We start from the raw sequence: 20,825 nt of genomic DNA on the forward strand, positions 1-20,825 counted from the left end.
TAATCCCAAGGCCCTTCGTGAGAGAGAGAGGCGAAGCTCCTGGTTGCCAAGTTGAAAGGTAAAAAGGACAAGAAGGCCTCGAGATCGCGATCGAGGCGTTCGAAGTCGAGGTCGCCCTCGAAGTCATCATCGGGACATGCTACCAGGTCGATTAAGAAGAAGCACAAGAAGAGGAAGCACGGATCTCAACACCATTTGGGTAGAGATTCGGATTCGAGACCGAAGTCGCCAAGTAGACGGCATCCTAGAGATTATGTATCTTCTTCTCCAGAGGTTCCGGATCCGGAAGGTGAGGCCTCTCCCATGGAGTCGCCGGAGCATTCACCGGCTCCGGTGTTGTAATGGCAGAGTTTTTGGCTCTATTTAGCAGTGATATAGATCTTCGTCTTGCTCACATCTAGGATAGGTATTCTTAGCTTGTGTTGGCCCTTTTAAGCCCTTTCTTCCAGACCTAGAAGAGGATAGCTGCTTAATATGATGATAGATCCTTTATTCTTGACTTTAACCTGTCTATTGCCTATTGGCTTTGACATACTAGACACATTGGTATGGTTTATGTAGGTATTCTGACAGAGCTAAGGGGTATTTCATCCCTTTCAGGCCTACAGGCCTAGAACTAGAGGGACTCCATCTTGAGGGAGCTGAGAGGCTTTTTAGAGTAAAGGTAAAGTTTATAGTTAAAGCTGTTGTTCACTTGGAGAGAACCGGTCTGGGCCAGCCCTTATCGGTAGGCTGTATTATTCTCTGTGTCGAAGACACCACAAAAGGCTGGCCAGCTGGGTGTGTGTCCTTGATGCGAAGTGGTGCAGAGATCTGGTGGGCGGCAGGCTGATGGCTGGAACTTTCCATGAGGAAACAGCATTCTATATCAGTGAAGTGCAGAGGCGGAGTCAGTCAGTCGTGTTGAGGTGGAGGAGTGGTAAGCAGTCGAGTGGAGTTGGCAGAGAGAGAGGGTTCAAGCTGGAGAGAGCTGAGTTGAATAGTGAGCTGGAACTGAAGGAAGCAGTCAGAAGCAGTTACTTATCAGGAGGAGGTGTGAATAGCTGGAGTCTGAAGTAATGCCTTTTAGAAGAGACGGAGGAGAGATCGTGGACTAACCTGTGGGAGCAGCTGGAGTTATTTGGACATTGGCGCAGAGACAGAGTGAACAAGCTAGTGGAATGAAAAGCATTAGAGCGGCAGGAACCATTAGATTGAAGCTGGAAGGTGGAGACAGTTCGTGGGGGAGAGGAGTCCAGTGCAAAGTGATCAGCGCAGAGGTGTATCCAAGAGTGCAGGAGAGAGAGAGAGTCCGAGATGAGCCAAGGCACAGACGAGAGAGGAACCCAGATGACAGCTAGAACAAGACTTCACACTAATCAGGTGATATTGATTCCAGCACATTAGTTTACTTTACACTTGCATCTTAATCTTGTCTTTATTCCCTAGGCTATTGTATGTTTAATCCTTTCCCTTTCAGCGGTGTGTTCTATCTATAGTCTTTGTCAGTTACAGATCTGTGTAGGTGTTTATATTGTTCTAATAAAACCCCCAGTTTGTAGCAAACTACAATGTGCCTTGTATTCTTGTTCAATCCAGGTAAATGTATCTCCTAGGTGGTTATTATTTTTATGAATGGATGAGTAACCCCAATCAGGTAAGTAGTGATCACATAAATAGGGAGCGAGTGGACCTATGATGCCAAGAATAAGAGGTACATTATATTAATTGGCTAACTCCTAATATTGTAGTAGCAAGCCCTTAGTGAATAGGGAGAGAGAGACTTCCCAACATATAACTGAAGGTGTTCATAGGAATGTGGTCGTCGTTGATATACGGCGTTAGTGAGAGCGCTGGGGGGGATGACCAGCGTGGATACCCACAGGATTGTGGCTTGTGTAAGTGAGAGCGCCAGGGGGGATACTGGCGTGTAGGTTTGCCGGATTGTAAACCGTTTGGAAAAGAGAGCATTGGGTTCTGCAGGCCCATGTGTAGACGCACCGGAATGTGTGTCATATCTGCCCTGGGGTAGATTAGTCTGGGTCTGAGTGGCCGCGAGACTATAAGTTATCCTTAGTAATCAGTGAGTATTCTTAGTATCCCTATAGATTTAGTGGTGTTTCTAATAATATGAGCTTGTATATTGTGAGTTCCCCATCCTCAGGTAGGTACCCAGGTGCCTGGATAGATGGTCCTGAGGAGGGAGGTGGTTACGTTCTGGCAGGGTTGGAGGGGCCCCTAGGGGCTGATCCCATCTAATCAGAAAACCCGACCATGACATCTGGCGTCTACGAACAGTTTACGAAGCCTGTGTGCCTGGCCATGTGCTTAGAGAGTTTCCCATGTGTTGTGAGGGAGTGCCCTGAGCGCCGGTTCCATCTGGCGTAATGTTGCAGTTTATGTAGCCTGTGTGACCTATGGGCTTGAACAGTTGCAGCGTGAGGAGATTGCATTACATCATGGCATTTGGCTTATTCAGGGTGGAAGGAATGGTTTTCATCTTGGTGTTTAAACTGTCAGGGTTGAAGGATGGCATTACATGAGGGAGCCAGTTACATCTTTGTGATGGTCCATTTGTATAAATGTGTTTAAAAAATGCTTTTAAATTGTCCATTAAATTGCTTGCTGCATCTGCTTATGCTGTGCAATGTGAAATGTGTTCATTGTTATATGATTTGTGGAGTTCTTTGCATATAGCTCCTTGTACATATGGCTTGTGAATAGCGCCATGTTAATGTGGCTTGTGAGGTGCATGTTCTCATGTTGACCTGCTGTGTTCCTTGTGAATTGCGCCTTGGATATGTTGTTTGTGAAGAGCTTGTCTTGTAAATATGGCTTGTGAATAGCGCCATGTGGTCATGGCTTGGACAGGGCATGTTATTGTTGCGTTAGGTAGGAGAGAGCTGGTTCTCTTTCAAATGTTTGGAGAAATTGTTTTGTGTTATCTGTGAACGTGGAGAGATGAGTTCATGATTTTCCCATGTATCTGCAGTCATTGGGAATTGATTGTGCTTGAGCTGCCAAAGGGTTAATATCTTGAATTGAGATGGCAGTCTTTATTTTTAACATGCTGTTTTACCTTGCATGGTTATCTGAACTGACTATAAAAGTCAGTGGATTATTTTAATGATTGGTGGTTTGATTTTGACTTTTATGGGTTTCTGGGTCTGCCTACGTGCTTTGTCAGCTTCTTGACGGAAAGGTAACATCTTGTGCTTTGGGAAGGGCTCTGTTCATTTCACATTCTTTTTGAAATGCGTCTATGAATTTGTGTGGGTTTGCCTTGGAACTGATGACTTCATGTGTCTGACTCTTAGGGGTCGGTCGGTTATAAATCAACCAGTCGGATTGAGATAAGGGTTTGCACGGAGAGAGCTGTGTTCTTTTAAATGTGCTTCTTGATATGCATCCACAGACATGTGGAGAATTATTTTTGAATGCATGATTTAAAATCTGTGAAATGTTAAAAAGATGGCCCAGTTAGAGTGCACGCTACGGGGCTGTTTTCATTAATTATTTCTTTGAGGGTTTTCCATCTAGAAAGGAATGTGCTGGCCGATGTTTTGCAATGATCACAGGTTGAGAATAATCAATCTTGCCCGACAGTGCATGGTAACATGTGCTTTTAATTAGTGAAAGGCAACCGTGTGCTTTTAAAATAAATGTGTTCTCATTATTATTTTCCCAAATGCAAGCTGAACCTTTTTTCAAATGTGGATATTTTAATATGCAAATGTAAGTTAACCAACTCAGTTAGAAAATAAATGGCTGTTTGATAATATATGAATGTGGCCCTTTTATTAGGTTGAATTGAAAAGTTTGCGCTATAAATTACGCTGTAATGCATATTTACATGTTGTCCCTGGTTGAACAAAATACAATGGTGAAATGTGTCTGCATTTTATGTTGTTTTACAATTATTTCTCTTTCAACAGCTGATAATATATATTTTTAATACCTTGCAAGATAAACATGCTGCCTGATAGATATATGTGCAGAGAAATATTAAACTCAATAGTCCATGATAATTCGTTTTTTCAAATGCAGAATGCATAATCTTGTGTGCAGAAGTAAATTGCCCCTTTTTGTATGTTGATCTGCATGCTCAATAACTGCTCATATTTCTAATGTCTTGCCTTTAGCTGAATTAGTTAGACAAAAGTCTTTTTAGAAAGTGGAGCTTTAAGTAGCAGTACATTGTAACAGAATTGTTTTTTTTTAAAATGCTAGCTTTCGTTAGTTAGAGAAATCAGGCCTGGGAACAAGCTTACAAGGAATTTGTTTGTCGACCTTGGCAGACCAGCTGGTTTGTGAAGACAGGTTTTTTCCTCTGCAGGCTCCGAACACGGCCTGTCTATGATTGGCCATAATCCAATTTTGTTCTGCGGACGGAATGTTTATGTAAGGGAGGGGTGAACTCGCTCTTCCTGGCTGTCGGCGCAGACAGCTTCATTGCCTACTGATAAGGGATTCTTGCAGACTCTTGGCCCTTGGAGTTAGTTAGATACAGTAGGCCTGGGCAGGCTTCCCTGATCAGGGAAAGGGAGGCTTGCAGCGCCCTGCTCCTGCTGTGAGATCATCACTTGGCAGTGATTCAAATTACTTCACACTGTAGCCTGGCTCCTGCGTATTCTGAAGGGAGGGGCTGTCTCACAGAGGAGGCCCTTCTGGATGTCCTTAAAAATTAGATTTTGATAATATTTTTAATTTATTAGGATATTTTCTTTTCAATATTGAAAGGCATCCGGGGTGCTTTTTAAATAGAAAATTTTATCATGCAAGATTAATGATACTTATTTTCTTGTCCTAGGATTGCTGGGTTGTGGTGTTGGTGCGTGGGTCGGCCCCCCCCCCCCCATTTCCTTTCTTATTTTAGTTTTTTACTTTCATGTTTTTATGTTAGTTTGTTATTTTTGGAAGATGGAACCGGACCAGACCAGACCGGAAGGGTGGTGGATGGCCGCATCGGAGGAAGTGTCCGGATACCGAAGATGCCGGGTGGTGACCTACACTGATGTCCCAAAATTGACATTGGACTTTTTTTTTTTTTTGATAAAAAATATACTAAGACACTTTTTTTTAAAATTTGTGAGATCCTGCAAAAGGATTTTCTTATATAATTCCTTGGCCTGCATTATTCCCATGTTTTTCTTTGCGATCACTATGAACAGGCCTCACTTTAAAAAAAAATATATATAATAATATGTCATCATGGTAAAACATTATGAAGAGAAAAAGAAAAAAAAAGAATGGTGGTGCATACATGTGTTCCACAGTGTGAAGAAACTAGGTGTTATATATATACACCAGCTATCTTGTAGTAATGGGGTTGTCTTCATTTTTTTCCTGTTATTACAATTTCACCTTAATTGATCAAAGGGTGGTTACCCTAGACTTTAGGTTGTCCTGGGAGGTGTGTCTTTTAGTATGATTATGTATTAATGTTCGCCCAGGCCTTGAAAATAATTTGTCATGTCTATTTCTCAGATTTCACCAAAATGTTTCCTTAAATTGACCATAGTAGGTAGGCCTCATTTAGGCCCATTGTTATTTTCATCTCGCAAACAAGCCCCAACACCATTAGATTTCATGAGTCATCATTAGCTTAAGTTGACCATAGTAGGTAGGCCTCATTTAGGCCCTTTGTTGTTTTTTCATTAGAAGTTGAAACACATTTAGTTCTTAAGTTGTCCGAAGTAGGTAGGCCCCATTTAGGCCCCTTGCTGTTTTCGTTCAACACATAAGTCCCTACATCACTAGATTTCACCAGATATCACTAGAAGTTGAGGCACATTTAGTTTGAGGATGCTTTTGTTAGTTTCTGTTGTTATCAGATCCAATCTCAGATATGTTTCAGCATTCAAGTCAAGGGTGCTTTGATTTGTTTTCAGTTGGTTGTTAGGTTTGTATTTCCTACATTGAGTTTCAGGTGGAATTTCCTTAAGTTGTCATTCTTTTTAGAGAGTTTTTTAGTTTTTGATTTGTTGATAGATTGTGTTGATGTTTGTTTATATGGATGTTGTTGTTTATAGATGTTCGCAAGATAAGGATCTAAGGGTGGAATGTAATGGCAGAGTTTTTGGCTCTATTTAGCAGTGATATAGATCTTCGTCTTGCTCACATCTAGGATAGGTATTCTTAGCTTGTGTTGGCCCTTTTAAGCCCTTTCTTCCAGACCTAGAAGAGGATAGCTGCTTAATATGATGATAGATCCTTTATTCTTGACTTTAACCTGTCTATTGCCTATTGGCTTTGACATACTAGACACATTGGTATGGTTTATGTAGGTATTCTGACAGAGCTAAGGGGTATTTCATCCCTTTCAGGCCTACAGGCCTAGAACTAGAGGGACTCCATCTTGAGGGATCTGAGAGGCTTTTTAGAGTAAAGGTAAAGTTTATAGTTAAAGCTGTTGTTCACTTGGAGAGAACCGGTCTGGGCCAGCCCTTATCGGTAGGCTGTATTATTCTCTGTGTCGAAGACACCACAAAAGGCTGGCCAGCTGGGTGTGTGTCCTTGATGCGAAGTGGTGCAGAGATCTGGTGGGCGGCAGGCTGATGGCTGGAACTTTCCATGAGGAAACAGCATTCTATATCAGTGAAGTGCAGAGGCGGAGTCAGTCAGTCGTGTTGAGGTGGAGGAGTGGTAAGCAGTCGAGTGGAGTTGGCAGAGAGAGAGGGTTCAAGCTGGAGAGAGCTGAGTTGAATAGTGAGCTGGAACTGAAGGAAGCAGTCAGAAGCAGTTACTTATCAGGAGGAGGTGTGAATAGCTGGAGTCTGAAGTAATGCCTTTTAGAAGAGACGGAGGAGAGATCGTGGACTAACCTGTGGGAGCAGCTGGAGGTATTTGGACATTGGCGCAGAGACAGAGTGAACAAGCTAGTGGAATGAAAAGCATTAGAGCGGCAGGAACCATTAGATTGAAGCTGGAAGGTGGAGACAGTTCGTGGGGGAGAGGAGTCCAGTGCAAAGTGATCAGCGCAGAGGTGTATCCAAGAGTGCAGGAGAGAGAGAGAGTCCGAGATGAGCCAAGGCACAGACGAGAGAGGAACCCAGATGACAGCTAGAACAAGACTTCACACTAATCAGGTGATATTGATTCCAGCACATTAGTTTACTTTACACTTGCATCTTAATCTTGTCTTTATTCCCTAGGCTATTGTATGTTTAATCCTTTCCCTTTCAGCGGTGTGTTCTATCTATAGTCTTTGTCAGTTACAGATCTGTGTAGGTGTTTATATTGTTCTAATAAAACCCCCAGTTTGTAGCAAACTACAATGTGCCTTGTATTCTTGTTCAATCCAGGTAAATGTATCTCCTAGGTGGTTATTATTTTTATGAATGGATGAGTAACCCCAATCAGGTAAGTGGTGATCACATAAATAGGGAGCGAGTGGACCTATGATGCCAAGAATAAGAGGTACATTATATTAATTGGCTAACTCCTAATATTGTAGTAGCAAGCCCTTAGTGAATAGGGAGAGAGAGACTTCCCAACATATAACTGAAGGTGTTCATAGGAATGTGGTCGTCGTTGATATACGGCGTTAGTGAGAGCGCTGGGGTGGATGACCAGCGTGGATACCCACAGGATTGTGGCTTGTGTAAGTGAGAGCGCCAGGGGGGATACTGGCGTGTAGGTTTGCCGGATTGTAAACTGTTTGGAAAAGAGAGCATTGGGTTCTGCAGGCCCATGTGTAGACGCACCGGATTGTGTGTCATATCTGCCCTGGGGTAGATTAGTCTGGGTCTGAGTGGCCGCGAGACTATAAGTTATCCTTAGTAATCAGTGAGTATTCTTAGTATCCCTATAGATTTAGTGGTGTTTCTAATAATATGAGCTTGTATATTGCGAGTTCCCCATCCTCAGGTAGGTACCCAGGTGCCTGGATAGATGGTCCTTAGGAGGGAGGTGGTTACGTTCTGGCTGGGTTGGAGGGGCCCCTAGGGGCTGATCCCATCTAATCAGAAAACCCGACCATTACAGGTGTCTAATCCCTCTCCGGCGCCGTCTTGAACACCAACTCGAGAAGAGGAAGAGGCTCCTGTGCCTGAGGGTTCGATGACTCCGGCTAGCCAACCCGAAGAGTAAGAAGAAGTCGATAAAAATCCGGTGCCTTCTCAGGAGCAGCCTGTGGGTTCATACCCTCCCTTTCCAGGCCCGGGTCAAAACCCTACACAGTATTTAAACGCTATGTATGGTCTCTTCTCGAGAGCTATGTACTTCTCTGGAGCACCGGTTAGTCCCATGGGTCCGATGGCTTTTAATCTTGAGTCCCCCAGACGTACGCTCCGGCGCCTTTCATGCCATTTATGCCGGCTCCGACACCGCCATGGCATTTCTCGGTGCCGCCGAGGTCATTGACGCTGATTCCTTCATCACCAGCGCCGTTATCTGTTCGACCTCGAGAACAGCGGCCATGTCCTCCAGCTCGACGCCGCCTCTGGCTCCCTCGGAGTCGATTCCGAATCCGCCGACACCGTTCCCGAAGGAGAGGTCGAGGCGTGAGGCACAGCGTGTTCTGGAGGAACAAAGGTACAGGGAAGCCGAGATGGAAGAGGGTGATCTACAGGAATCAGAGGATTTCTTTGATGGCTTAAGGGAGGCTAGTGGACTGGAGCTCTCTCCGGATTGGGATTTAGTCTCTGTCTCAGATGCCCGTTCAAAAGATGTGGCTCCGTACCATGTGGTAATCAAGAAGGCAGCAGAGCTGTTGAGTTTAAACCTGCCTACTGCGGAGTAGAAGTCTAATATTTTGACAGAAGTCCTCCACTCCCCATCTTCTGTCGTAGAGCCCATGCTTCCTTTCAATAAAGCTTGGACTGAACCAATCTTGGAGGTATGGAGTAGACCTCTTACGACTCCTGCAGTTTCTAAAGCTGTTGCAAGAAGGTATAGGGTGGCTCCTGGAGACCCAGACTTTTTATCTTCGCATCCTTTGCCGGAGAGCTTGGTGGTGCAGGCAGCCTGCTCCAAGAAATCTGCAGGTGCTTTCCCTCAGGTGCCTGGGGACAAGGAAAATAAAAAACAAGACTAGGCAGCAAAGAAGGTCTTTTAATCAGCGAGCATGGCTCTCAAGTCAAAGAAATGCCACATGCCTCTTGGGGCGTTACATCCATGCCTTGATGGAGTCTGTGAAACAGTTGGCCCCTAAAATTCCAGAGGAGGACAGGAAAAATTTTAATGAAGTACTTGTTGACACTCAAGCTGCTGCTCGGCAAGTTATCCATAGTGGGTTGGACACAGCTGATTCGGTGGCAAGAGTCATGGGATCTTCAATTGCCATCAGAAGAGCGGCATGGTTGAAGACTTCAGAATTCTCTGCGGATGTCCAGGCTGCTTTAACGGATTTGCCCTTTGATGGCTTGGGCCTTTTCGGAAAAAAGGCTGATGCTGCGTTGGAGAAATTTAAAGACAGCAGAGCAACAGCTAGGTCTTTGGGTCTGCAGTCTAGAGGAACTGTGAGCAAAAGATATAGGGGATTTAGAAGGTACTCCTTTCGCCCCTATAAGCAGTCACAACAGCAAAATCCGCTGTATAAATCATACAGGGGCAGACAAAGAGCTCGTCCTCGGGGACGTCAAGCTTCCTTCTCCTCCTCCTCGTCCTCTTCCCACCCCCCACCAACTTCAGCAAAGCAGCCATAGATCTGCCATTCCGGGTCATGCGGGTCCTGTGGGGGGTCGGCTTACCTATTTTCTTCGAGATTGGGAATCGGTCACATCGGACCTTTGGGTTCTCAATCTCGTGGAGAATGGGTATGCTCTTCCCTTTCGGGAGTTCCCACCAAATTAACCTCCTTGTCAAGGGTTTTGCTCAGAAAACCACCTGCTGCTTCTGCAGGAGGAAGTCCTGGCGTTACTGAGAAAAGGTGCGATAGAGGTGGTTCCGGAGCAGGAAAGGGGTCAGGGTTGGTACTCCTGGTATTTCCGGTTCCCAAGAAAGATGGCAGACTACATCCAATCCTGGACCTCCGGATCTTGAACCTCTTTCTGAAGCAGGAGAAGTTCAAGGTGCTCACTCTTGCGCAGGTTCTTCAGGCGCTGCTGGAAGAAGACTGGATGTTGTCGATCGACTTGCAGGATGCATATTTTCACATCCCCATCCTGAAGTCGCACAGGAAGTATCTCAGTTTCACGGTGGGTTCGCAGCACTACCAGTTTGCGGTCCTTCCGTTTGGTCTTACTACTGCGCCTCGAGTCTTCACCAAAGTGATGGCTGTGGTGGCGGCACATCTCAGAAGGTCAGGGATTCCAGTATTCCCTTATCTGGATGATTGGCTGATCAAAGCAGAATCTCCAGAGAAAGTGCTCCATCATTTGCAAGTCACAACTCAGTTGTTGTACAGATTGGGTTTTTAGATAAATGTGCCCAAATCTCACCTGGTGCCCTCCCAGCGCAACTTATTCATAGGTGCTGTACTGGATACAACTGTTTGTCGGGCATTTCCTCCACCTCAAAGGATTCTCGACATTCAGGAAATGATTCCTTTATTTTACAATGGAGCCGCCGTTCCAGTCTTGAAGGTCCTTCGTCTGCTCGGTCATCTGGCTTCCTGCATTCTGTTGGTCAACCATGCATTCTGGCACATGAGGGCACTCCAGTGGTGCCTCTGCGGGCAGTGGTATCAACACTACGGAGATCTCAGGGAGTTTGTGAGGATCTCAAGAGAAGCTGCAGCGGATCTGACTTGGTGGGGTGTGGAAGGCAATCTGTCTCAGGGAAAGACTTTTAAACTGCCTCCGTCGGTGGCCACAGTGATAACGGATTCATCCACCATAGGGTGGGGTGCTCATCTGGGGGATCTGGAGATCAAGGGTCTTTGGTCTCCAGAGGAAAGGTTACTACACATCAACCTTCTAGAATTGCGGGCGATTCGTTTGGTGCTTAAGGCCTTCCTTCCTTCCCTTCGCAGTCAGTCGGTTCAGGTGCTGACGGACAACACGACCGTGATGTGGTATGCCAACAAGCAGGGAGGAGTGGGATCGCAGTGTCTCTGCAGAGAGGCTCTGCATCTTTGGTCTTGGGTTCAGGATCATCAGATTTGTCTGATGGCAAATCATCTGGCCGGAGTTCTGAACGTACGTGCAGGCAGTCTCAGTTGGCAGTTCTCGGCCGATCACGAGTGGAGGCTTCATCTGGAGGTGGTTCGTCACGTCTTTCGGACGTGAAGAACTCCTCTGGTGGACCTGTTCGCCACTCACGAGAATGCTCACTGCCCGTCATTCTGCAGTCTCCAGTATCCGATGCAGTGAGCTTTGGGGGACGCGTTTCAGATGAGTTGGGGCTCACAACTCCTTTACGTGTTTCCTCCCATACCCTTGATTCCTCGGGTTCTGAGGAAGATACGTCAAGACGGGGCCCTAGTCATATTGTTCGCCCCGGATTGGCCAAGAAGAGTGTGGTACACAGATCTTCTCCACCTCTCCTCGTGCCCGCCGCTCCATCTCCCTTTCAGGGCAGACCTCCTCTCTCAGATGGAGGGGCAGTTTCTACACCCCCACCTCCAGACCTTACACCTTCATGCCTGGAGATTGAACGGGGCAACCTGAACTCTTTTTCTCTCCCACATGATGTGTGGATATCATTTTGTGGGGCAGGCGTGATTCCACCAAGTCTATCTACTCTTATAGATGGTCTAAATTTGTCTCTTGGTGTGGGGAGAAGTCCATTGACCCTTTGAAGGCTCGATTGTCTGATATACTTCTGTTTTCACTTACTTTGGCTCAGTAAGGGTTGTTTGCTACAGCTACGGTCAAAGGTTATCTTTTGGCCTTGTCTGCATTTTTATCTGTCTGCCGGATCAGCCGTCCTTATTTAAATCACCTATTGTTTTAAGGTTTTTAAAGGGCCTTACAAATACATTTCCTCCTACTCCCTTTATTGTGCCTCAATGGGACTTGAATCTTGTGCTCACTTTCTTGATGGGTTCACCTTTTGAACCTTTGCACAAGTGTCCCTTGAGTCTGTTGTCTTTTAAAACGGTCTTCCTGATTGCAATTACCTCGGCAAGGAGAGTAAGTGAGCTTCAAGCTCTTAGTTCAAAGCCCCCATTTTTGACCATTCATGCTGAACGAATGGTACTCTGGACCAGGGCTGCTTTTCTGCCTAAGGTTGTAACCCCTTTTCATCTGGGGCAATCCATTACCCTCCCTACCTTCTATCCTCCCCCTCACCCTTCTAAGGAGGAGGAGAGACTTCACCGCTTGGACCCTAAGAGGGTGGTGAGCTTCTACCTGGATAGAACCAGAGAGTTCAGAGTGGATGACCAGCTCTTTGTGGGTTTTGTTGGAGCCAGAAGAGGCAAGGCGGTGCACAAGCGCACGCTGTCAAGATGGATTGTCTTGTGTATCAAGAAGATATGCTACTCTCTGGCGGGTAAGGAACCTCCTGAAGGTTTAGGAGCTCATTCTACTAGATCAAGGTCTGCTACATGTGCTTTGTCTAGGGGTGTGCCTGTAGAGGACATTTGTAGAGCGGCAACTTGGGCCTCCCTCCACACTTTTGCAAAGCATTACTGCTTAGATTCCGAAGTGAGGAGGGACGGCCACTTTGCACGTTCTGTCCTCTAGGATTTTCTGGTATAGGAGAGTGGACACCCTCCTCTGGGAGTGGGGAATGCTATGGGACTCTATTCACAAGGTGAGGAATCCACTAGCAGATGTATCCATCAGAAGAACAAGTTACTTACCTTCGGTAACGCTGTTTCTGGTGGATACAGTATCTGCCTGTGGATTCCTCACATGCCCACCCGCCTCCCCGTTGTCCACTCTTCTATATCTAAGATAATGGCAATGTTTCAATATGTATATATGTTACTTGCAAAGAAGTGTGTTATTATACTTGAGTTGCTACATTGTCTTCACACTGTGAGTGTTACTTTGAATATTTTGTACTGTGTACACTGTATAAATATCTACTGTTATCGGTCTGTCCGTGTGCCTCGAAGGCACGGAAAAAAGGGCGGAACTGATGTCATCACGCCGACCTAGGCCTATTATGGAGTCAGTGATGTCAGCGGAGCCGCGCGCAATGCCGTGCTTCTGTTACGTCGTCCACGTCAGCGTGGAGCTACAAAAGAATTTCCGAATGTTGCTGACGCAGAGGGATATTCACAAGGTGAAGAATCCACAGGCAGATACTGTATCCACCAGAAAAAGCGTTACCAAAGGTAAGTAACTTGTTCTTTATGGGGTAGGGGACTCACCCAAGTTAGTGCACTGCGGTGGGTTGCAGATGTTTCCTCAGTACCTATTCCATGGCTCCATATCCTGGCACATTTCCTAGGGCAGCCCCGAGCTACATAAACTGTCTTTTCCCTAAACATGCACCAATCTAGGTCTTCTATCCAGGCCTCTACTCTAGGTGGTTGCAGGGATCCCCAGAGTTGTGTAATATTCCTCTATGCTAACATTAATCCCAGTGTGACCCATTGTCTGTTATAATTATTGAGTTTGGTGGGTTCCCACACATTCAGGAGGCTTCTCAGAGCTTCTGGGCGCAGGTCTAGTGTGAGCACTTCACTAAGGATGTCATGTATTTTGCGCCAGTATGTTATATTTGATCGCTCTCCCATATTATGTGCATGAATGTGCCCTTTCTTCCACATTGTCGCCTGCAACCTCCTCCTCCTGCTCTACCCATGCGACTCAAACAGGGCCCTACCCTGTAAGGTAAACTCTGTGAAGAATTTTGAGTTGGACTAACCTCAGTCTAGCATGGATTGCCACCTCCTATTGAGAAGACACTGCTTCTTGCTACTCTTCGTCATCCAGCTCAATCCCATCACGTATCCATTTTTAGGTCTCGGCCTAGAGACTCGCGAAGCGCGTTCTCGGCAGAGATCTACTGTAATCGTTTCAGCCGGCAAAGGAGACAAGAGCTGGGCACGCGCCCAGCATTTTCAATGAGAGAGGAGCGACAAGAGCTGGCCACGCGCGGATTCAGTCGCGCGCACGCACACGGCACCAGCGTCTTCGTCACGCGCCGATGACTGCTCTCTTCCTGGCCGGTTTCATGGAAGGCAGCATGCTTGTTCTTTCCTCCCACCCTTTCACTACCAGGTACCCCCCCTCGCCGTACTTGACTGGCTGTTTGTTTATTTATTTGGACACCGGGAGACCGAAGCAGAGGCCGTCACCCCTTGCCGGGGCTGCCGACAGAAGCAGCTGTCCTTTCCTCCTAGGAGCGAGCGGCCGCTGGCCCCCGGATCCTCCCCCCCCCCCTTTCATTGTACCCAGGGAATGCTTCTCCTGCCCCCTTCCGCCTCCCCCACCCCCGGACTGGCGTACAGTGATGGCAGCGATGCGGGCCCTTTTGTTAAGGGTTTGACAGGCTGGCCGGGGACGGAGTATAAAAACAGGTTTTCTTTTTGTTCTTTGCTGTTGATACTAGCTTTTTTATTATAGTGTTAATTGTACGTTTATTTGTGCTCCAAGCGCGGCATACAATCACACGCGATGTTGATCATCCCGCAGAGACTTGAACCCGGTTAATACATAATAAATGCAGTTGTTTTGCACTTATTTTCTCAGTTTTGTTATAAAGTGCGGCACACTGTGCTTGACTTGAACCCGGTTAGTACACAATAAATGCCCGTGTTTTGTACTTATTTTATCAGTTTTGTTATAAAGCGTGGCACACCATAATTGATCTTTATTTATTTGTTCTTTCTTGCATTCACACACAGTGTTGAGCATCCTGCAGAGATTCGAACCCGGTGCTCCAGTTTAAAAGTCGGCCACGTAGCTGTTACGCCACCTCCAAATTGATGGGTCTAAACTAGCAGCCATCTTAATGTTCTGCCACTCCGTGCTGTGAAGTTAATGCATCCATGGAGACACCGGTGTACATCCACATGCAGCGCGGAACCCAGGAAGCAAAAGTGTAGACACTGAAGAGTTCTAACGCTGCTGCTTCAAGTATCCGGCCTCTGAATGGCAAAGTCCTGGAGTCCATTCTGGTAACTGCTGAACTACAGCGTGTAATCACACAAGTAGTGGCATGATTAGTTTGGAAGAGGCACATGCTTGGCTGATGCAAACACTTACGCTGCAGGCAAGACTAGTGTGTGTCTTAGTTCTTAGACTTTTCCGGAGTCCAGGAGAGGGCAGTTGATATATAGGAAGCAGGGTGGCTGCATTCTCTGGCTCCGCCAGAGTCCATTCATTCTCCAGGGTGCAGCTTGCTTGCCTGCCCTATGCCACAGTAAGCAACAGATGAGCCTTCAACACTGTGACCCGAATGGAAGCTGTCCTTGGCAGGCTTTCTCGGGGTGTACCACAGCAGGGTGTCAAGCCGTCTACATTTAATCTCTGAGGCCCCTGCATCTATGGGGTCCCAGCCTGGGTGCTGAACTGAGCTGCTCGACCATGCTCTTCAAGGTGTTCACACCCTGCAGCAGCAGCTCGCAAAATTCTGACGTGGCCAAACAAGAGAAACTGAATACATTGTTTCTGCTCTTCTTGTCATCATGCTTTTAAGAATAAACTCAGACACCTACTTTCTATCCATGCAGTGCCCTGTCTCTCCAACGCTAAGCCCTGAATATACATCGTTTCTGTCACCCTGTTCCCTCATGCTAGCGTGCGGTGCTTGCTAGGGTAAGATTAAGCAGTGTTCCTTTACCTTTTACTGTGTAATTCCTATGTTGATGCCATGCGAGCCCTGCTTTATCTGTGTGTATGACTTTTATGCATTACTAGTTTTTCTTTCTCAATAACAGACAAAAAAGCCACTGTTTGCCTGTCTTTGTTGCTACTTCCCTCACGTTTCTCGTTTTGTCTTTCGCACTCTGTTGCCCTGTTTGTGTTTTTCTGGGTGTAAGAAGTGTGTGTGTGTTTGTGTTTGTATGTGTTTGTATGTGTCTGGCGGCAGCGCCACATAAATACGATCATAAGGCCGGCACTCTAATGACAGCGACAGATGGAGCGAACGTAGGAGACGTCATTCGGAGCACTGAAACAGACTGAGAGAGAGGGACAAGTGAGGACTAAGGTGAGGGAGAAAGGGAGGAGAGAAGAGGGAAGACAGGAGGGAGTGCAATGCCAATAGCTCTCCCTTTAATAATGCCAAGACCATTGCATTGTAAATACTTGTTCTCTGAGTGACTGAAGAGGGTCTGCCATGTTATTGATTAATTTATTATATGACAGGGAGATGGCCTTCTCAGGCAGGTAGCCATCTATCAGTCTATCCTCTAGTGAAGATGCCTCTGGGTGGATCAGCCTTTTGGGAGATGGGACTCGAGGTCATGGCGGATCTGGGTATATCTGAAACGTTCTGAGTCAGCTAGTTCATGTTGTTGCTGCAGGGAGGCAAACATTATCATTTTGCCTTCAACCCATACATTTCTTATTTGTGAGATTCAAGTGAGATCTCATTTATCGAAACCTTTCGTCCTCCACAAGTTTCTCAGCCTCTCAGAGTCTCATAAAGGGGTTGCCAATGTGAGTTTTCGGTCCCATCCCAAGTGCTTATTTACAGCGTGCCATAGTTGGCCCAGTTAAGGAGTGTTTCTGGGGTCTTGAATAGAGTGCTCTGTTATACTTCCCTCCCTATAGGAGCCACCTATCCATGGCATATCCCGGATCGTCCGGGCGTCTGTAGGTGCCCTGATTAATGGCTGCTAGATGTGTCGCCCAGTATTTTTTATATCTGGGAGGGTAATCCCCCCGTCATACCAATTTTGGCGAATGCTATACGATGTTTCCCATCCCACAATAAATCCCTCTGTAGGCCCTCAATTTCTTTGAAGTATGATGCCGCAACTGGGTCTAGAGAGGTCTGCAGTGCGTATAGAAAGCGGGGCAATGCCATCATTTTAAAGAGGGCTACTTTGCCCAGCAGAGAGAGCGGAAGCGTTTTCCAGCTTGCTATGTCTCGTGTCAACCTTTGTAGTGGAGCGAGAAGATTACGGTAAAAACAGAGTGTCTGATCTAGGGAGATAGAGATACCTAGGTATTTGAAGCCCATTGTATTGATTTGTATTGGGGAGCTCCATGGTGGAGTAGGTGGAACCCCTTTTAGGACGTAGATAAGGGATTTACTCCAATTAACGGAAAACGCAGAGTACCTCCCAAATATGGCCAATATATCCAATACACTTACTAATTATGCTTTCGGGGAGGCTAGGTAAAGCAGAATGTCGTCTGCGCAAAGAGAGATACGGTCTTTGGATTCGGAGGACCACCGCAGACCTTGTATGACAGGATCCCTACAAATCCATGCAGCCAGAAGCTCCAGGGCAAGGGCGAATAGGAGAGGGGAGAGAGGATATCCCTGACAGGTCCCCCGACTTAGGTTGAACACAGTCAATTTCTTAATATTAACTACGACCTGTGTCAGAGGCGCCAAGTATAGGAGCCGTACCCATTGAAGGAAACTCGGTCCAAACCCCATTTTAGCAAGGACTGCAAAGAGATATGGCCATGCAGTGTTTTGATGCGGCATGAAACCAGACAACCAATTTCCTTCACTAGGCAGTCTGCTAGTAGTTTAGCCAGGATTTTGGGTTCTGCGTCGAGCAGGGAGATAGGCCTATAGGAAGCGCAGTCTGTCTTTGGTTTACCCTCCTTGTGAATGGCGATCAAAGTGGCCACCCTCTGGTCCTCTGGTAGCACTCCCAGCACTCTGCTTTCCACAAACATAGCTTGCAGGTATGGGGCTAATTTATCAGGTCTAAGCTTGTACAACTCAATGTACAAGGTCCTAGGACCCAATGGGAATACCTGCCCGAGTGTAGTGACCTGATGGCTTGTGCTATTTCGTCATTTGTAAACTCACTTTCCAGGAAGTGTCGGTTTTCTTCTGTCAGGGTTGGAAGCTTTATGTCTTGTAATAGTGACTGGGAGTCCTCCTCCGTGAATGACCCACTAGTATGATATACCGCCTGGTAGTGGTTAGCGAACTGATTCGCTATTTCTTGTGGATCGGTTATGGATGTGTTGTCAGCATCCCTCAACTCCGGTACCAGTCTACTATTCCACTCCTTCTTTTCAAGCCATGCAATTAGTTTCCTCGCTTTATCCCCCAAGTCATATATTCTGCTCAGTTTTCCTCACCTCCAGGCTTTTAGCCCTATCAGTGTCCAACACTTTTTAATCTTCCTGTTTGAGTTGTAGTGCGTGAAGTGTCTCATGGGTAACCTCTATTTCTAGCTCTTCCTCCAATCAGAGGACCTCGTCTTCCGCCTCTACAATTTCTTTCTGTCTGTCATTTTTTGTTCCAGCAATTAGTGACAGTGCTTGCCCTCGTATTACTTAATTGAACGCTTCCCACAAGGTCTGGGCAGAGTCCACTGTTCCCTCATTCTCTTGGAAATAGTGATCTATGGCTTGGAGTGATGGAGATACCACAGATTAATGGGAGCATTTTTCCCTACCCTTGTCTGATCCAGGACTATACACGCCCATATGGAGAATGGTCGGAGATTCCCCTTGCCAGATGTCTGATCTCTTGAATATTGGCTACCTGAGATGCGGGTACCAGGAGGTAGTCTATGCCAGAAAGGCTATGGTGGACCCCGGAATGGAAAGTATGTTGGATTCTATCTGGGTTGTATGTTCTCCACCCATCCACCAACCCCAACACCGCCATAAAATTGAGCAGTTATCTATAAGAAGACCTGATCTCACGTGGGGGATGTCGGTCTATGGTGCCTGATATCACTGCATTGAAGTCTCCCCTTACCATCAGGAGACCCTCCTAGAGGGATAGTAGGATTGTTTCCAGGTCTTTACATCTGTCGTTCTAGAGGCCAGGAGGCACGTTGAGGTTCCACTGTTTAACTTCTGTGAAATTTCCCTTGAGGAGACAATCACCATCATGAAAACGGTAAAGCCTTCCTTCAGACAGGGAAGCTCATATCAAGCAAAAGTCATTCAGGAGGGCTATCAAATGTTGACTTTGTATATTAGAGGCTGGATTAATATCTCTGTCAGAGTAGATATTACCAACACACGAAAGAAGACATGGATGACACTGTTCCTTGCAATATATGGCCTTGATATCACTGATTGTAAAAATTACCAACCAGTCTCAAACATCTCTTGGCTACTCAGGCTGATATTTTATAATTTCAAGATCATATGATGGTAAATTGTCTCATTTGTGAATTCGTATCGAGACCTTTGTCCCAATAGAGGCACAAATACAACTCTGATCGACAATATATCCACCATCTTGAATATCATAGACTCTGGAAATCCTGTACTCCTGATGCTATTAGATGTTGAGAAAGAAGCAGGTTTCTCATATCAGTAACGAAGGTGGTGTCAGTACTCCATTCACAAATCAAATCTCCTAGGCTAATGTTCAACAAGACCAAGCGAAAGTTGTGGTGGTGAACTTTGGTTTCACACAAGGGTCCTGTATATCCCCACTGCTTTTCAATATATATGATTTAATTGTACATCAGTTGATTTTGGATTTGGGTACCGATTTTTATAGCTATGCTCGTGATACCCATCCAATATTTTGATTGCCCTGCAGCGCAGAAGACAATCAATCACAAGTTAGTATCCCAGTGCTTACTACGTAAAAGAATAAGTGCTGCTGCCCAAAGTTTGCTCAGAAGCACGCTGCCGGAGCTATAGACTGTTCGGATACCATATACCAAAGCTTGCTGGGAGTATCGTATACCAAACCTCGTCAGGAATACTGTGTATCAAAGTTGTGTAATTTTGATTCCACCTCACACCTCTTTACTCCACCTTCAGACACTCCCTGTGTCTTTACCTAACTCTTTAAACCTTTTTACCACTGCTTCCTCCCTTTGCAACTGTTCTTCCTTCTTTCTCCTACATCTTTCCCCCTGTTGTGTTTTTCTGACTATTGATCTGGATCAAAGTCTGATGAGGGAAAAATAAGGGCGTATCCCCACAAATTAGTGCCAGTTGGTTCCGCCTGCAACCACAGACTCAAATTAAGTAGTGATTCCAGACCTTCTCTAAGATCCAGGATTGAATGACTGCCAACCGTTTAAGCTCGAATGCTTCCATAATGGATTTTTCACTGTCTGTATTAATTATTGGCTCAACAACTAGTGTGCAGATTAACAATCTGTTTGTGTAGGGAACATCATAAAGTTAAATGAAAAGTCAAGATATTGAAGGTGACTTCTGTAGTACAGTCCCCAGATTATCAGCTGATATTTTTTGAGAATCTAAACCATCTACTAGAACAACAGATACATGCCACTAGCATGCTGTTGGTAGGGACTTCCAAAATCAATATCATTAAATTGCAGGTATTACAAAACCTAGCAGCACATACAGTCTTTAATAAACCCGTCCTACCATTGTTAAGGAAACCATGTAGGCTCCCTCTCAGATCCTGTATTTGCCTGAAAACCATAACTTCCATTAACAAAACTTTATTTGGTGCTGCTATCTGTTGACAATGATTTAGTTAAGTGTTCTAATGTGTTCTAAAAGTGTTCAGTCATTTAAAAAAACTCACATTAAGTTGTGTCAGTACTGATGTTTTCCTGTTGTTTTGTACATTTAGAAAGTCGGCATTTTCTTGCCTTAGCCATTTGCTGCGTGCAGCCTGTCTCTGGGTCACATGACTAGTTGTAGCTGATAGTTAGACTTTGTGTATTCCTCCTAATCAGCCACACAGCTTGGTAAGCTTAGGTGTGACAGGAAGGATCAAGATGTGTAGGAGGATGTGGGCCCAGCCCCACTAACACTTGAATAGGCCGTGTCCTGTTTCCACACAAAGGGCTGCATACCGCCTCAGGACCAGGAAAGCAGGGCACCTGTGCACTTCAATGGCATGCCTTTAGACATTTTTCCATACTTCAAAGGCACAACTATGTATAAATACTGGACCTCAGTTACCAC

The sequence above is a fragment of the Lissotriton vulgaris genome, chromosome 9, assembly GCF_964263255.1.
Source record: "Lissotriton vulgaris chromosome 9, aLisVul1.2, whole genome shotgun sequence".
In the NCBI taxonomy this organism is placed as follows: Eukaryota; Metazoa; Chordata; class Amphibia; order Caudata; family Salamandridae; genus Lissotriton; species Lissotriton vulgaris.